The 5,920-nt window shown below is 40.1% G+C and overlaps 1 non-coding gene across 1 annotated transcript; it reads left to right on the forward strand.

The window, feature by feature from the left end:
* The first annotated feature begins 5,508 nt into the window (after window positions 1-5,508).
* Window positions 5,509-5,580, forward strand: TRNAC-ACA. The gene has a single exon. It is a non-coding gene; the product is annotated as a tRNA-Cys (tRNA).
* The last annotated feature ends 340 nt before the right edge of the window (window positions 5,581-5,920 follow it).

Consider the following 5,920-nt stretch of genomic DNA (forward strand, 5'->3'; position numbering starts at 1 on the left):
CATTTAAGCCCACTATTAAAAAACAAAACAAAACAAAAACCTTTTCTTACCCAAAATATCTATAGACTCTGGCATACAGCTTAGGGTCCCTTCTGAGAGTTCTGATATTTTATTGAAACTGAAAGGAAAGATTAAGGCTTATTGTCCTTAACTTTGATAAGTCCTGACCATCTGCCTCAGAGTTTATAAGGCAAATGTTCTTAAATTTAAAAAGATATGGGTAAGTAAGGTGGGCCTTTAGATTTAGAGAGAACTTCATTCTTAAGATTTATAGCTCTTGATCTTGGTGCTCTCTCTCTTGGCTTCTTTCCCAGAAATTTTGACTGTCCCAGTTGATAGTCTGTCAAGGCTTTTGACCTAGATGTAGTTGATTCTGAGAGTTTAACTCTTTCTGCCATTGAACCAATCACTTCAAATTTTTAAATTCTCTACTATGGTTTTTATGGATTTGAGGAACTGGCTTTCTAAAGAAAAGTGCTATTATCAAGCAGTTTTTATCCATCCAAACTATGTAATGCATCATAAACAGAGCAAGAAATTACTCAAAATCATTTTCATTAGTCATTTCTCTAGGACTTTCTCCCAATTAATTCTGTCTCTGTTAAAAACTGCTTTAATAGAGAATATGAATCACATGAGGCAGATTTAAGACACCAGTTTTTCAATTCAAGAAGAAAATTATTCAAGCAGTTTACACCAGATTTTGGATGACCTTGGAGGAGACTGATGTACTATTCTCCTTCCTGCATCTTTAAAATTCTGTACTTTATCATTTTTCCATGGATAAGTTTAGTCTTCTATACCCTCAAATTGTGACCACCAAAGTCTCCATTAATTTTTATCACCAAAAAAAAAAAAAAGAAGAAGAAGAAGAAGAAATAAGCAAAAGGTAAAAAAAAGAGAGAAAAAAGTTAGCCACATGTGAACATGTTATTTAAAGCTAATATCAAGTGATGTTGTCATTGAGATCCCTAATAGCTCCAGCTCTCACTGAAAGGAAACAAAAGTATAATAACAATTTGAATCCATTGCTGGTGGGAATGCAAAATATTGGTAATACATCCACTTTGAAAGTTTGGTAACTTTTTACACAACTAAACATACTCCTACCTAAAATTCAACAATCACACTCCATGTTATTTACCTAAATGAGTAGAAAACTTACATTCACACAAAATCCTATAAAGACAGAATATAGCAGCTTTCTTTATTCATGACTGCCAAAACTTGGAAATAACCAAGATATCCTTCAGTAGGTGAATGGTTAAATACATTGTGCTGCATCCAGACAGTGGAATATTATTCAGTACTAAGAAATGAGCTATCAAGCCATGAAAAATCATGGAGGAACCTTAAATACATACTAACAAGTGAAAGAAGCCAATATAAAAAGGCTACATATATTATGATTCTGGCTGTATAACATTCTGAGAAAGAAAACACCGTGGATATCATAAAAAGGTCAAGGGATGCCAAACAAGCAGAGGATAGAGGTTTTTTAGGTCAGTGAAACTATTCTAAATGATACTGTTATAATTGATATATATCTTTTTTGAGGTATAGTTAATTTACAATATGTTAATAGTAGATGTACAAATTCAAAGTTTTATAGATTGTAATCCATTTGAAGTTATAAATATTGACTGAATTCCATGTGCTGTGCAGCATATGCTTGTAGCTTATTTATTTTAAACATGGTAGTTTGTACATCTTAATACCCTACTCCTATCTTTCTCCTCCTATCTTCCCTTTCCGCACTGTTAACCACTAGTTTGTTTTCTACATGTGTAAGTTTGTTTTCTGTTTCATTATATTCATTTGTTTGTTTCATTTCTTAGATTCCACATATAAGTGATAGCATATGGATGGTATTTGTCTTCCTGTCTCTGACTTATTTCACTAAGCACAATACTCTCCAGGTTCATCCATGTTGTTGTATATGGGAAATTGTCATATTTAATGAGTGAGTATTAGTCTATTGTATGTGTTGTTGTTATTCAGTTGTCCAGTCATGTCCAACTATTTGCCACACCATAGACTGTAGCAAGCCAGGCCTCTCTGTCCCTCACTGTCTTCCAAAGTTTGCTCAGGTTCATGTCCATTGCATCAGTGATGCCATCTAGCCATGTCACCCTCTGACACCCTCCTGTCCTTCTCCCCTCAATCTTTCTTAGCATCGGGGACTTCTCCATTGAGTCAGCTGTTTGCGTCAAATACCAAAATACTGGAATTTCAGCTTCACCATCAGTCCTTTCAATGAGTATTCAGTGTTGATTTCCCTTAAGACTGACTGGTTTGATCTGCTTGCTGTCCAAGGGACTCTCAGGAGGCTTCTCCAACACCACAGTTAGAAGGCATCAATTCTTTGGTGCTCTGCCTTCTTTACAATCCAGCAATCACGATCATATGTGGCCACTGGGAAGGCCAGAGCTTTGGCTATAAAGACCTTAGTCAACAGAGTAATGTCTCTGCTTTTCAACACACTGTCTAGGTATCAGTTCAGTTCAGTTGCTCAGTCATGTCCACTCTTTCCGACGCCATGGACAGCAGCACGCCAGGCTTCCCTATCCATCACCAGTTCCTGGAGCTTACTCAAACTCATGTCCATTGAGTCAGTGATGCCTCCAACCATGTTATCTTCTGTCATCCCCTTCTGCTCCTGCCTTCATTCTTTCAAAGGATCAGGGTATTTTCAAATCAGTCAGTTCTTTGCACCAGGTGGCCAAAGTATTGGAGATGCAGCTTCAGCATCAGTCCTTCCAATGAATATTCAGGACTGATCTCCTTTAGGATGGATTGTTTGGATCTCCTTGCAGTCCAAGAGACTCTCAAGAGTCTTCTCCAACACCAGAGTTCAAAAGCATCAATTCTTTGGTGCTCACCTTCTTTATAGTCCAACTCTCACATCCATACATGACTACTGGAAAAACCATAGCTTTGACTAGACAGATCTTTTCTGGAAAAGTAATGTCTCTGCTTTTTAATATGCTGTCTGCTGCTGCTGCTGCTAAGTCACTTCAGTCGTGTCCGACTCTGTGCGACCCCTTGGACGGCAGCCCACCAGGTTCCCCCGTCCCTGGGGTTCTCCAGGCAAGAACACTGGAGTGGGTTGCCATTTCCTTCTCCAATGCATGAAAGTGAAAGTGAAGTCACTCAGTCGTGTCCGACCCTCAGTGACCCCATGGACTGCAGCCCACCAGGCTCCTCCATCCATGGGATTTTCCAGGCAAGAGTGCTGGAGTAGGGTGCCTTTGCCTTCTCCAAATATGCTGTCTAGGTTGGTCATAACTTTTCTTCCAAGGAACAAGTGTATTTTAATTTAATGGCTTCAGTCACCATCTGCAGTGATTTGGCAGCCCCCCAAAATAAATTCTGTCACTTTTTACATTATTTCCCCATTTATTTGTCATGAAGTGATGAGATCCAACCAGTCCATTCTAAAGGAGATCAGTCCTGGGTGTTCTTTGGAAGGACTGATGCTAAAGCTGGAACTCCAATACTTTGTCCAGCTCATGTGAAGAGTTGACTCATTGGAAAAGCCTCTGATGCTGGGAGGGATTGGGGGCAGGAGGAGAAGGGGACGACAGAGGGTGAGATGGCTGATGGCATCACTGACTCGATGGAGATGAGTTTGGGTAAACTCTAGGAGTTGGTGATGGACAGGGAGGTCTGGCGTGCTGCAATTCATGGGGTCGCAAAGAGCCGGCCATGACTGAGTGACTGAATTGAACTGAACTGATGGGACTGGATGCCATGATCTTAGTTTTCTGAATGTTGAGCATTAAGCCAACTTTTTGCTCTCCTCTTTCACGTTCATCAAGAGGCTCTTTAGCTCTTCTTCACTTTCTGCCATAAGGGTGGTGTCATCTGCATATCTGAGGTTATTGATATTTCTCTCAGCAATGTTGATTCCCGCTTGTGTTTCATCCAGCCCAGTATTTCACATGATGTACTCTACATACAAGTTAAATAAGCAGAGTGAAAATACACAGCCTTAACATGCTCCTTTCCCAACTTGGAACTAGTCTGTTGTTCCATGCCCAGTTGTAATTGTTGCTTATTGACCTCCATACAGATTTCTCAGGAGGCAGGTCAGGTGGTCTGGTATTTCCATCTCTTTGAGAGTTTTCCACAGTCTGTTGTGATTTACACAGTCAAAGGCTTTGGCATAATCAATAAAGCAGAAGTAGATGTTTTTTTCTGGAATACTCCTGCTTTTTGGATGATCCAACAGATGTTGGCAATTTGATCTCTGGTTTCTCTGGCTTTTCTAAATCCAGCTTGAACATCTGGAAATTCACAGTTCATGTACTGTTGAGGCCTGGCTTGGAGAATTTTTAGCGTTACTTTGTTAGGGTATAAGATGAGTGCAATTGTGCAGTAGTTTGAGCATTCTTTGGCATCGCCTTTCTTTGGGATTGGAATGAAAACTGACCTTTTCCAGTCCTGTAGCCACTGCTGAGTTTTCCAAATTTGCCTACATATTGAGTACTGCACTTTCACAGCATCATCTTTTAGGATTTAAGATAGTTAAACTGGAATTCCATCACCTCCAAAAGCTTTCTTGTTAGTGATGCTTCCTAAGGCCCACTTGACTTCACATTCCACAATGTCTGGCTATTGGTGAGTGATCACAGCATCGTGGGTATCTGGGTCATGAAGATCCTTTTTGTATAGTTCTTCTGTGTATTCTTGCCACCTCTTCTTAATATCTTGTGCTTCTGTTAGTTCCATACCATTTCTTTACTTTATTGTGCCCATCTTTGCATGAAATATTCCCTTGGTATCTCTCATTTTCTTGAAGAGATTTCTAGTCTTTCCCCTTCTATTGTTTTTCTCTATTTCTTTGCACTGATCACTGGGGAAGGCTTTCTTATCCCTCTTGCTATTCTTTGGAACTCTGCATTCAGATGGGTATATCTTTCCTTTTCTCCTTTGCCTTTTGCATCTCTTCTTTTCTCAGCTATTTATAAGGCCTTCCCAGAGAACCATTGTGTCTTTTTGCATTTCTTTTTCTTGGGTATGGTCTTGATCACAGCCTCCTGTACAATGTCACGAACCTCTGTCCATAGTTCTTCAGGCACTCTGTCTATCTGATCTAATCCCTTCTTCCACTGTTTAGTCATAAGGGATTCTATTTAGGTCATACCTGAATGGTTGAGTGGTCTTCCCTACTTTCTTCAATTTAAGTGAATTTGATAATAAGGAGTTCATGATCTGAGCCACAGTCAGCTCCTAGTCTTGTATTTGCTGGCTGTATAGAGCTTCTCCATCTTTGGCTGCAAATATAATCAATCTGATTTTGGTATTGACCATCTGGTGATATCCACGTGTAATCATCTCTTGGGTAGTTGGAAGAGGATGTTTGCTATGACCAGTGCGTTTTCTTGGCAATACTCTGTTAGCCTTTGCCCTGTTTCATTTTGTACTCCATGGCCAAACTTACTGTTACTCCAGGTATCTCTTGATTTCCTACTTTTGCATTCCAGTACCCTATAATGAAGGACTTCCCTGGTGGCTCAGACGGTAAAGTGTCTGCCTACAATGCAGGAGACCCAGGTTCGATTCCTGGGTGGGGAAGATCCCCTGGAGAAGGAAATGGCAACCCATTTCAGTACTCTCGCCTGGAAAATCCCATGGACGGAGGAGCCTGGTGGGCTGCAGTCCATGCGGTATCAAAGAGTTGGATACGACTGAGCGAGTTCCCTTCCTTCCCTTCCCCTATAATGAAAAGGACATCTTTTGGGGGTGTTAGTTCTAAAAGATCTTGTAATCCTTCATAGAACCATTTAATTTCAGCTTCTTCAGCATTACTGATTGGGGCTTAGACTTGGATTACTATCTTTTTGAATGGTTTTCCTTGGAAATGAATAGAGTTCATTCTGTCGTTTTTCTGATTGCATCCAAACACTGCATTTCA

This window comes from Bubalus bubalis, chromosome 15 (assembly GCF_019923935.1).
Source record: "Bubalus bubalis isolate 160015118507 breed Murrah chromosome 15, NDDB_SH_1, whole genome shotgun sequence".
In the NCBI taxonomy this organism is placed as follows: Eukaryota; Metazoa; Chordata; class Mammalia; order Artiodactyla; family Bovidae; genus Bubalus; species Bubalus bubalis.